This window comes from Siniperca chuatsi, linkage group LG2, assembly GCF_020085105.1.
Source record: "Siniperca chuatsi isolate FFG_IHB_CAS linkage group LG2, ASM2008510v1, whole genome shotgun sequence".
Taxonomy (NCBI): Eukaryota; Metazoa; Chordata; class Actinopteri; order Centrarchiformes; family Sinipercidae; genus Siniperca; species Siniperca chuatsi.
In genome coordinates, this window is record NC_058043.1 from 27,686,686 (window position 1) to 27,699,306 (window position 12,621).

The 12,621-nt window shown below is 41.6% G+C and overlaps 1 protein-coding gene across 25 annotated transcripts in view; it reads right to left on the reverse strand.

Moving 5' to 3' along the window:
• The window catches only part of foxp1b (forkhead box P1b), a 155,400-nt gene that overhangs the window by 42,423 nt on the left and 100,356 nt on the right, over window positions 1–12,621 (reverse strand). The window contains exon 1 of one of the 25 annotated variants that reach the window (XM_044181802.1): window positions 2,441–2,774. The exons of 21 other annotated variants lie outside the window; for them this stretch is intronic. The gene's annotated coding sequence lies outside the window, so the exon portion shown is untranslated. Of the gene's footprint in view, window positions 1–2,440; window positions 2,775–12,621 lie in introns of those variants that run through there. 3 more of the 25 variants (XM_044181783.1, XM_044181810.1, XM_044181792.1) reach the window with 3 other exon arrangements.

Sequence of the window (12,621 nt, forward strand, 5' to 3'; positions counted from 1 at the left end):
TAAAATCCCTTTCAAATGAAACTGTAGTCAAAAGACAATGGCTGACACATCCTCGTGCAGATTGTTTCTATTCTCTGCACACCAGCAATGCAAAGCTAATCCTTGTTTCCATGACGGCAGACAAGAGGGCCAGAAATTGTGTTGCTTCTTGACACTCTTAATGTTGTTGTGTTATGTGACTCATATAAAGTATACAGCCAATTAATACAATTATAGAGAAAAAGATATTCAGCAGTAGCAGCAGGTCAGGTAGCATTAAGTCAAAATCAGAATATGCCAAACGTGTTTATGTCCACACATAACCCTAATAATTCGCCCTTATTTTCTAGGCACAACATGTCAATACCATCACGTCCCTTATTGTTATAAAAATATATAGATCGTGACAGAGATGAGTGGTGAAAAAGACCTTCTGCCATAAAATACTCTACACCATGTAATCTCGTCATTATCCTACCATCTCAACCCTTTGAAACACATGGCATCTCAAGTGTAGAGGTAATCTCTCAGTCTGAAACAGAGACGCACATACTCCGAACAGTAATGACCCTTAACAAAAATGAATGAAAGGCTTTTTCAAGTAAAAACATGTTTTAGTCGGGAAAGCCAGGGAATAACAGCAGAGAGCAGCTGGTGGCTCACTATATCACTGCTAAACTATTCCCCCGTCTCTCCTCTGTCTTGCCTGCCTGCTCCAGTACAAAGCGAAGACCGTCCCTGTAAAGGATATCCCAGCGAGCCGTGAGGCTCTGGCGGCTACCCCCTGTGCCCCCCTCTCCGGGTACACAGCTAATATCTGGTTGCCTATGTCATGGTTTAGAAATGACAGGTGCTGGCAGCCCCTCGCCTTGACAGGCCACTGCACAAATAACGCCCCTGCCTGAAAGGGCTAATGCACTACTAATGAACAATAAATCAACTTTGATTACAAACTGTCAACCCAATCAGCTCGCACTCCAGCTCTCCCAAACTGCGAGTCTCGGCACAGCTGCACGGCATTACGGTGCACACTGCCCTGTTTAGGCTTCGCTCTTCTCCTCCTCAACCATCTGATATTCTCCTGCACTATTCGCCTCCATCTCTCCTTTCTTTCAGGCACCCGCTTTCTTAGCACTGATGCAAGGTGCTGAAACATTGCACGCAAAAAAAAAGTTTGGGCTAAGTAAGTAAGTGCAAACAGAAAAACAAAACAAAACAAAACAACAACAACAACAACAACAAAAGTGAACCACATGTGAGTCCTTTCTATAGTTGCATGAGCGTATTATTGTAATAAAAATTATTGTAATAAAAAATACTTGAGGCCATTAAACAACAGAAAGTCAATAGCTGTCTTCTGTGTAAAACCTCAAAGCTGTCAAATAGGACTCAAACTTGACAGCAGAAAAAGTGAAAAAAAAAGAAAAGAAAAAAAGACCACAACTTTCCCTCCTATAGGTATTCCGCAATCCCTTTGTTGCAAGTACAGACACACACAAAAACACACAGGCACGAACAAACATTCACACACTAACTTTTCAGGAAGATGTAAGCGATGACATTTGGAGTGACAGCGTGTGTCTAACGTGGTTTTGTGGTGACGGTGTCAAATATAGAGCTGTGCCAGCCTGTCTTAATACACTGTGACACCATGAGGACAGTGAGGATTAGTCCAGGCCATAGCCTGAGAGCAAGCAAAGTCTAACCAGCACTCATTAACTCTAAAAAAACAAATCATCACAAAATACACAACCAGCAAAACCCAATGTGAAGCAAAAGATAAAGAACTTGCGTATTTTAAATGCCTTACCCTGGAAATATTCTAAAAAATAAAGCAATAACATCATTTTCTGAGAAAAACAACAATGTTAAAGAAGAAGGCAAACCTGTCTCGTGTTTTTCCTAGAACTTTCCATAATTCAAACAGCATACAGTACAGTAACGGATCCTGCTTAACTGGTTAGCTCACTATCAGAAAAGTAAACAAAACTAAACAAACAGAGTAAAATGGTCAGAAACTTATTGCAAATGGTTAGGTAACTAATACAGTAACTGACAAACAAGCAAAGCAAAAGAAACTGTTGCTTGAACTAAAAGTGAAATGCTCAAAACCATCAACAGCACAGTACACAGATAAACAGAAGCACCTAATCCATATAGTCTTGCTTTGAAATGCAATACATTCTGATACAGTAAATCTAATGTACAAGACACCTGCTTTCTGCATTCCTCCTATCAGGACAAACCTGTAAACTGTCAGTGTCTCACAGGCAAAGTAAACCCTGGATAACTGCTTCCCTCATACAAACTGCATGGCAAAATTAACCAATTACAATGATAAAACATCAACGATAGACAGAAAATAAGCCTCCTTTTCTCTTTTTCCCTGGTCAAATTAAATTGTCAAGTTTTTCACACAAGAAAGCTGGCAAAATCACAGAAATCAATCATATTGACAAACCTGACAAACTCCATTTAGCTGGCAGGGTAAACAGAGTGCTGGGCCACGCGGTGTGGAGTGAAGCAGAGCGGAGAGCAGAGCGGAGAGGGAAAGAGAGAGAGAGAGAGAGAGAGAGTAAGTGAGGGAGTGAGAGAGAGGTAGGGAGAGGTAGAGGCACACAGACTGGCAGGCAGGGAGGCTGAGAACAAGCGCCGCTGTGCTGTGGAGTCTCCAACCTTCCTCGGAATACAGACAGATTGCACGCGCAAGGTTGCTCCCTGGCTGACAAGATACAAAACTATCCAATCAACCACGCCCTTCTCCACCAATCACAACCAGCCCTCTAAACATAATCAATTCAAATGGGGCCACACAATAGGGAGCCTCGGGCTGGGCTGCAGGTGAACCCGTGCCTTTGTGTGGGGGCCCCTTAAAAAAAAAAAAAAAAAAAAAAAAAAAAGACACAGTTGACGGCTGTTAACCCTTTGACCCCTGCTGGGACTCCGGCCGTGCTATTGAAACAATGGGAGCCTAAAGAAAAGAGGCCCTTTAATTAAACAACAGATAAGTAAACACAGCTATCCAGCGGAAAGAAAGAAAACTGGCCCCGCTATCAGCCCCTTTATTGTTCTGCTAAATGGAATTGTTTACAGTGCCGGAACAAAGACACAACTTATTTCACATGCTGAAAACAACAAATGCACAAACAATTCAGACGCTTTGTAGTTATTTGGACTTTTTCTTCCTTTTAAATTTCCCAAGCTGAGACAATACCACATGTATTTCATTTTAGAGTAGAATAATATATTTATGAGAACAGTTTGTTTTGCCTTGTATTTCCTCCACTAATGTTAATGTGTGATCTTGCACCATAGCACTTGACTAGTTGCAATATGCTAAGGAAAGTTTGTGTGTTTTTGTTCATAAAATCAACCACAGCAGCATAAACTTTTTTTTTTTCACAGTTTTTAAACACTTATACTACAATTTGGCCTCAGACAAGCTAAAACCACTTACATTAATAGCTAACATTACACCAGCTACCAGGCAATCCATCCAACTCCATCCCAATGAGAGCAATTAGCTGTCATAATATCATCACACTCTTTAACACCCATGTGCACTCAGTAAGGGGAAAAGGCAGAAGAGGAAAACAGGACCCTGCCACCTACTGGAGAGCCTACTGAACTCACCAGGAGAGAGAGAAGGCAGGATGAGAAGCCTGGATCCTGTTAACGTGTATATATATCTATATAAATATATCTATATATATATTAACCTTCTAACTGAATAAATCTTACCTTTAGCAGTATTTATCTAAATTCAACGATGAGTATATTTCATTCTATAGTACATACAACATAAAGAAATGGAATGAGCTGTTATTCAGACCTACTTTTAATAATAACAATAAAATCAGGTTCACTAACTTGTGCAACCCACTTAACAAAGAATTAGAGGAAAGGCATGAGGCAAGATTAACACCTCACTTTGTTAATTATCATGACAATAAACACAGAGCTGAATAACAGAGCTCTAAAACACAACTCATATCAACAGCTATAAACCCTTGGCCAAGGATGAAGGAATGTTCATGGGATGCATTCCAGTCCGCAAACACACTGGTAAAATAAACAGAGCGCCTGCATAACAAGCCACTGCTCTCATCTGCTAATAACTAACAATGAGCTCTGCTAAGCTGACCTGACCTATATAAATTATTGACTGGGACTCCTCAAGTGTCAAAAGTGACAATTCCAATACATATCATAGTGAATAATTAAGTGGAAGAAAAGGACGCTTTTATTTTCTATCTGACACCCTCAAGACGGCTCACACAAAAAGACAGTGACATGCAGGCATGTGCTTACAACTGCATGCACACATGCACACACACACACACACACACACGCACTCACACATGCACAAAGTGGTTTAGGCTATGGCTACACTCTTCTCCCCCGGCACTCTCCCTGGGGTGGTATGTCGGCGTATTCTCAATAAAACACCTTCTTAGCAGTAATAGGCCACTGTTCTCATTTCAACGCTCCCAAAGGCCTCATGATAAATTTAGCAGACGCACAGTTCAAGCTTCTCCTCTCACACACTGTCTTTCTAATCCATTGCCTCTGTGCCTGCGCCATGTAAAATAATTACACATATGTGTCGATGTGATACACACGCTATATAGATTATTTTTTTTTTTTCTGTATACAGAGAAACATCAATATCCTTGAGTCTTGAACCGGCATCCCCTGTGATAGTTTACAGAGAGTACTGAGCGATTGTGTTCATGACAGAGTGGATGACATTATAAAATACTCCCATTTCCTGCTTAAGTTAGAGTGAAAGTATGAGTTAATGTCTGGTCTGGGCTCCGCTCCGCGCGGCTCTGGCTAAAGATAACGACGCAGCTCCAATTACAAAGCCTTCCCAAAACACTAACACGGCCGTGAATAAGCTGCATGCCAACCAGTGTGTCTTACTACAGAAAGAGAAGGAGAGAAGTGGAGAGGAAGTGGAGGAAAACACAAAACTATAGTCATTCCTTTCCTTGAAAGGCTCTGGTGACCTGGACCATTGTCATGAGAAAACAAACACCGTCTGTTTCCCTGTGTGTGTGTAAAGTAAATCATTGTTTACTGATGATAGGAGTCAGCAGGGCAGGTGTGGGACCTATTTAAATAACAGCTGCTCTATATAATATCGCCAAGGCAACAAAAATAAGTTTCAGATCCACACCAGTACCATAATGTGTGATCTTTCTATTAGTTCTTTATTTTTAGATTATTATAACAGTGTCCCCTGTCAAAGTCACGAGAGACACAAAGTATTTAATCATAGAAATAAATCACACAACTTATCAACTGTTTCTTCCAAGCTACAGCAAGACTTTGACTTAGTTCAGAAAGAACCTACATTAAATGATTTCAGTGACCCACTCACTTGCACTGACACACAGGAGAGTGCTATGTCATTTCTGCAGCAGTAAAACAATAGCACTAAAACTTTTTTGAAGAGGTGGAATGGTTCCTTTGTATTAATATTCTGAAGTCAAGGATAAAAAAAACTAAAGGTAATCTGGTCTTTTTCCATCCAGGGCCCATTTTAATTGCTTACTACATCAAAGTTTAACACACTGGCTTTTGTTTTACTTAGCTCGATTTTTACTGTTATTCAAACTGCATTTATTCTAGATTGAGTTTCTTTTTCTGGACCCTTGTTCCTAACTCATTGTTTTAATACTGTTGAGTTGTATTTATTGTTGGTGCCGTGTTTTAAAAAGTCCTGTTAAAATAAACTGTATTGCCATTGTAATACATGACAGTGAACCCAGTTTTTAACATCTGCAACCTACTGATACTCCCTCGGATACTTGGAATAGGTCATATTTAGAGTGAATGAGGTTATCACCCGAAGCAGAATGAAGTTACAGTAAGTCACGCCTGAGTCACCGTGTTCCTCCTTGTCTATTATATATGGGTTTGGTTATTTACTTTTAATTTCAGCATTCAGGAGCACACTGTTTAGTCAGCACATATGTATTTGCAAAATATTTCCTGAGGTGATATGCTAGCCAGTGTATAACAGAGCTTGTGTTTCAGCGTGTAGCGTCTAGTGTGGTTTTTCACTTAGTCAAAACAAGAACACTTTTAGGTTTGAGCAACATCGATTTAAGGAGGTGGGGGAATTTCTGCCTTCTCTTGTTTGGTGACTGATTTATCTTTGATTTAAATTTAATAAGCAATAAGCAATAACAATGGTTCTGTGGGGGTAAAAATAACTTAAACCATGCTAACCAAAGTAAAACCATTGAATCTAAATAATTAAAATAAGTTTGTATAAATCACTTGTTATTTTAATTATATTATAATTTGTAGGCAATCACAAATATATTTACTATCTACCAATTACTATTTACCATCACTTTTTAAGGAAGACTCTCAATGTAGGACGCACAGTAAGTCTACAGCACCACTAACCATTAGGATTAACTGTTTAGCTAACCTTTTCTGTGGTGTTATTAAACAGCATATGTTAGCCTGTTCTGTTTCCAACACTAACCAATAAAATTCCACAGGAACATTCCTGGAGGTAATAGATATAGATGACCACTCTTTATATGAATTTCTTTTAACCAACATGCAAAGTTAGAATGCAACAGAAAACCAATGTTACTTTGACTTTCTGCTTTCTGCAGATTGGTTGTAGCTACATGGATGACTAGGCAATACACTGTGATGGTTTACTGTACAATGTCCAACACAAACACAAGATACAACTCCAAATTATGTCCTCATGTAGCTGAAGGCCCTTCTGTCTCTGAGTCTCTCTCATGCTGTCTGAGCGAGACAATATTTCTCTTTCTTACGCCTAACAAAAAGTGAAAATTGAATCAGAGAATCGCCAAGCTGTCAAAAGTGTGCAACGACACCAAAAGAGAAACTGCATTGTGCGTTGATGCTGACTTGACTGCACCTTGCATAGCTGTTAGTGTTTATTAATGCTATGGTTGACTGTGCATCCATCCATCCTTCCACCCCTCTGTAAAGGGCGTGTGAATCACTCCAAACAACACACGCTACACATCAAGATATAGTGCCAGAGGATGACACAAAGATACAACAAATGTTAAGGGGATGTGTGTGTGTGTGTGTGTGTGTGTGTGTGTGTGTGTGTTTGTGACTATCTGGGTAGATGACTGAGTGGGGTGGAGGGTTGAGAGGGTTCACTGCTTAAAGGGAAACATCAGGCCTCAAATGAAAAGAGGGTCCTGAAAATGGTAAGTGGCTCCCAGCGCTGTGACTGGAGTCAATTCGACAGTCATCGCATTGGCTGGGAGAGAGCTCCTAACACAGCAGCCCCCCCAGTCTCTGCTTGGCTGCGTGGAACTGGGACAGATGACTTCATTCTGACAGGATTATCCCAAACCTGGTTCTAATCTATACAGTACACATAATACATTTTTACAATATGACAAGGAAAACAAGCAGCAAAAGAGACGGCCTGATCCTGGGGTTTCACGCGAGCACCGGCCCCGGTGTTGTGTTGATCATTCCTGACAGATTGTATCACCTCAAAGCAACGCACGCGTCAAAATGAGATTTCATTACAGCATCACCTTGAGACTTTTTACAAACACAAAGCGATGAAGTCCTTCTGAGGATCACACACAACTGATGAATTATGGGACTTTACTGTTGGAGACACTTTGCAGACTGACAGGGGAGCTTTCTGAATGATATTTGCCTAAAATATTGATGGCAACAGCACATCCTGGAGGTAAAGAAGAAAAGACAGCAAAAAAATGTCAACAATTACAATTTTACCCAAGAGTAGTGAGGAAAGAAACACCAATCTTAAGAGGAATAGCTTGACATTTTGGCTCTCTTACCAAGAGTTAAATGAGGAGAACGATACCACTCTCCATACGCTCAAATTGACACTAGAGCCAGAAGCCGGTTAGCTTAGCCTAGCTCAAAGACTAGAAACAGGGGAAAAAAGCTACCATGGCTCTGTCCAAGGGTAAAAAAAATCTACCTACCAGCACCTCTTAAGCTCACTAAACACATTAAATCTCATTTGGTTAATCTGTACAAAAAATCAACACATTTTGGTGTTACTCCACTCACTTCCTGGAGTCACCTCACAGTGACGACAAGGCTCCAGTCTAGCTGTTTCCCCGTTTCCAGTCTTTGTGCTAAGCTAAGCTAAGCGTCTGCTGGCGGTCCGTACATATTGTACATGTACAGACCTGAGAGTGGTATCAATCTTCTCATCTAACTCTTGGCTAGAAAGTGAAGAAGCATATTTTCCAAAATGTCAAACTATTCCTTTAAGTATCAATACACTTCAGCCTGAATTGTTTGAAAGAAGGCACAAACTATGAATAAGTGGTTACGTCCACTTTGTGAATTATCTCTTGCTCTGTGTGAAACAACCTACAGAGATTTGAACTTTAATAACCGGTTAATCTTAGCAAGCTTAAAGCAGTCATTAAGTGAATCAATTAGAAATTGGCAATACTTTCAGTGCCACCACTCCTTCCGTCTCTCAATGTTCAGCCCTTCTTTTTTCTTACACTTTTTTTTCTTCCTGTCAGCATTATTTTCTCATCTAAAAGTCCTCAAATGTATTTTAGCTGAATATAAACTGAATATAAATACACTCCTGTTGTCTTGATCAGGTCTCCCTTGTGTGTAAAGAGAGTCTTTATCTCATAGCAACTAACCCAGAACATTAATCCAGTCTTGTGCTCACTGTCACCTCGTCAGTGTGCTACCACTGCTGTGCCACTGGCCGACTGGGCTGCGGGAACACCTCGAAATGCTGCCTCAGATCGCCCTGCAGCACTGGCTGAGCTCCAGCTGACAGGCTTCGGCCTAGTGCTCTAATGACTTACAGATTGGAACGCTGTGGTATACATGTGTCAGGACAATGCCATGGGCCTACTGCAAAAACAGTAGGAGAGGGAGAGAAGGAGAGCCGGCGGCTTCTCCCTGTCCTGTCAGACAGAGGCTTCGCCCCTGGATTGTGTCACATCACGCTTCCCCCCAACAGACCACAAATGAAGGATGTGAAGAGCAAACGTGGGGAGGAGGGGCGTTGGAGGGGCGCTCTACAACTTAAAAGGCTTTCATCCTGTAAACTGAAAAGACATTATCTTTTGACCTGGAGATGCCCTCTGTGAGGCTGTACACTATGGTGTGAAAACAAAGAGTCAGAGAGAGAGAGAGAGAGAGAGAAAGAGAGAGACTTCAACTGGTATGGTTTTGAAACAGCAGTAGTTTCTCTGTGTGTGAAGAATAACAAGTGATGCACCTTTGACATCATGAAAATGTTCAGTGCAACATTTCTCAGAGAATAGTGATCAGTGCTTCTCATTTAAAAACAAAAGGCCATCACATAATTCCAATAAATATTTAAAAAAAACTTCAAATTATTAACAAAGAAGCTCTTCACTTTAAGATAAAACATGAAAGCTCTAAATAGTAAGTAAAGTGAGGTTATCATTTTCCAATACCCTTCTCTATAAGCTGACTATCTCTGCTCTGAATCACAAGTACAAACTGCCTTAAACTAAAGCTACATGTGTTAAGTATATCTTTACTCTCTTACATTATCCACCTGCCTCTCTTCACACTGGCCATTCATGTATTCTCATTACAGTCATTGCAGACGTACTCCAGACAGAAACCAGTCAATGTCATTCAAGCAGCGTCCACACAGGTAACTTCCGCTGGCCGCTGGCCACACCTCGCACTGTTTCAGTGACATGAATAATGAAGGCCAATCTCAGGCACAATCCTGGATGGGAAACAAGCATAATCTGGGCTTTACACTGATAGCAAAGACACCATGTTGACACAACATCTTCAGCCCAGCTGAATGCCACGTAATCCCCTGTAGGAGGTGGATGCCTACCTAGGATATTTTGCAATGAGGTGTAGTTAACCAGCCAGGCTTGTGAACAACGCCACAAATGAGCCTCAATTTCCCCCTCCTCCCACCTTGGTGCTGGTGGACTATCAGCGAGGGTCCGACAGTGTTGTTCCTAATTACCTATTTCTCCACTCCTGATCCTGCGGCTGGCATAATTAGTTACCTGGGGCTGCAATCCAATTTGAAGTGATGACAAGAAAGTGATCCATGAAAAAGTAATAAGTTAAATCCAATTTCAGCCTGCCTCTAATTAAATGCACATGGAACTAATGAGTCAAACCCTACCATTTCACTGATAATGGTAATTAGCGGGGTGGGAGTTGCCGGCTCTTGTTGCTGTGACACTGTAGGTGCGAAGCTCAAAAAGGTAAAAGCGGCATGGATTCTTTTAATCACACGTGTCATTCTGTCAACGTAATTTAATGGCTTTTTGACCAGTCAAGTATGTTTAGCTGCTTCCCAGCCTGCGTAGCAGCTGTTTGTATATCTAGTCTGATTAAAGCACCTCTAGGCCGCTGAGTATACAGCGGAGGCATCTTTATCCAGAGGCAAGGGTGGGCGGTGTAGAGGTGAGGGGGTGTGGGGTGCTGTTGAGGATATAAACCCAAAGAGCCATTTAGTGCTGATCAAGGATTCTGAGGCTTGTTTGACTCATATTTTTCCCCCTTTACTACTCTATGCAGGTCATTTTTTCAGATGTTCTGTATATACCGTGCTTCATTATTTTTGACTTGAATAAGAATGAATTGGAAAGTGAGTCACATCTCCAAATGAGTAAAAGTATCTCTGTACATCTTCTTTTGCCTAATGGGAAGACCGCTGAGATGAATGGAGCCTCATCCACAGATCAGGTGCTTTTATGGGGTGTCAGCTTACTACACAGCCTCATAATTGTTGGATCATGTCTTTTGATGACCCAGTCCAGCTCAACAGAGAATCATTATCCAGGCCGTATGATGGAGATAGTGAATGTTCTGTGTGAAGGGGGGCTCCTCTAAGCACGGGTTTGTTCTTAAAAGAGGAAGTGAGATGAGACTCAGACCGTTACCCTCTGGTGTTTCACAAAATATGTTTGTGAGTGAGAGACGGTGTGAGAAAAAAAGAGAAAACAAGAGAACTCTCACCACAAGAAAACCATGAGAAGAAAAAAACCCCCAAAAACTAATGTAATACATCCTCACACAGAACGGCACACTGATGTTTATGTATGAACGTTTGGCTTTAAACTGTGCATGTGTATGTGGTTGGGGTGTGTTTAATTAGCAGAATATGTAATTCAGAGATAAACAAATACTTGTCTGGACCTGTGGCTTTTTCATAATGGCAGTTTCAACCCAGCAAAATGTAACATACAACATTAGAGAGCAGGCAATTTACGGTGTTAGTTAGACACTAGAGCAAGCCTGTGCTCTCTTCACAAGAACCGGGCAGGAGAGGGGAGGGGAGGGGAAGCGGGGGAAACGGCCCGACTCTCTTTTCAATAGCTGAGTGACAGCTTGGCCAAGCTCTCTGTATACATTAATAAATTAGAATTTTAATTTTGTCTTTGTCTGGAGGAGATGGTCTAGTACTTCACTATGTACCAACAACTGGCTATACGCTGGAATCTGCCGTTGTGGTCCCCTCTGTTGACCTCTGCAGCACAATTCCCTGCCAGGCTGGGGAAACTGTTTAGTTTGATCCTTTCAACTTATTTGAATCTTGACAAATATGCACACAACTGAAAGGTCATCACAGTCATATTTCATCCTCTGGAGCTATTCCGAAGACATCTGCACAACAAAGAGGCTTTTTCACAACCTGACATTAGACCTAGCTGCTACAATAGCTCATTAAAAAGGGCCCCCAATGGGATTGTAAGGGTATTAAATATTATATATATACACACATAGAGAACAGGGCCTCTGTATTAATTACCAAATATGCCCTGAAGTCGTTTGCAATTTCACACTGACACAAACAACCGCTCCTTGTTCAAACAAAGATATACATCTCTAAGGCAGCTGATCTGATATTAACGTAAATATTGCATCAGATATGCTGCGCCGTTCATATTAAAAGCAGAACAAGATGAAAAATAAAAAAGATTTTCTTTTCCTGCTGTTTTTTTCTTTGCATCACAAAGGCAGTCCAAATAACTGTCCTACAGCCTCTTCACCCCTCCCCACCCCTCCCCACCCTCACACATTCCCACCCCTTGCTAGTCTCTCTCTACTCCACCTCCAAGCCCTCCACCTGGATCAGCCACCCACCCACATGGGCTGCTCCATAGCACCTCCTGCTGCTGGTGGTAGGGACCTGCCTCCTCTTTTATTTCTGCTGTGTGTGTGTGTGCGCAGAGCAGTGATGAAAGGCAAACAGGGAAAGCATGGAGTGTCCTCTGCTTGACCAGACTCACTTCTCTGTGGGAGGAATGAAGCTATCTCACTTCCCCCCTTTCTTCTCCCTCATTTCCACCCTTTCTCCCGCTTTTACCCAAGTCGTACACCTCCTAAACTAAGGGCAGTCAATAGAAAAGGCCTTTCCACTGCAAAAGTCAGGATCAGCCCCACATGCTAATGTGTGTTACTGCACTGGAACGATTCTGGTACTACTGGATGAGCGCATGTGATCCAAACTGGCCACAAGGAGGCTTTTCTAACGTTTTGCCCTATATACTTCACAACAGCGCCCGTTTGTACGAACCGCTGCTTCTAATGTTCTATGTCAAGATTTCGATGACACATGGCTGATTGTGTGTGCGTCAGTGTGTGTGCTGC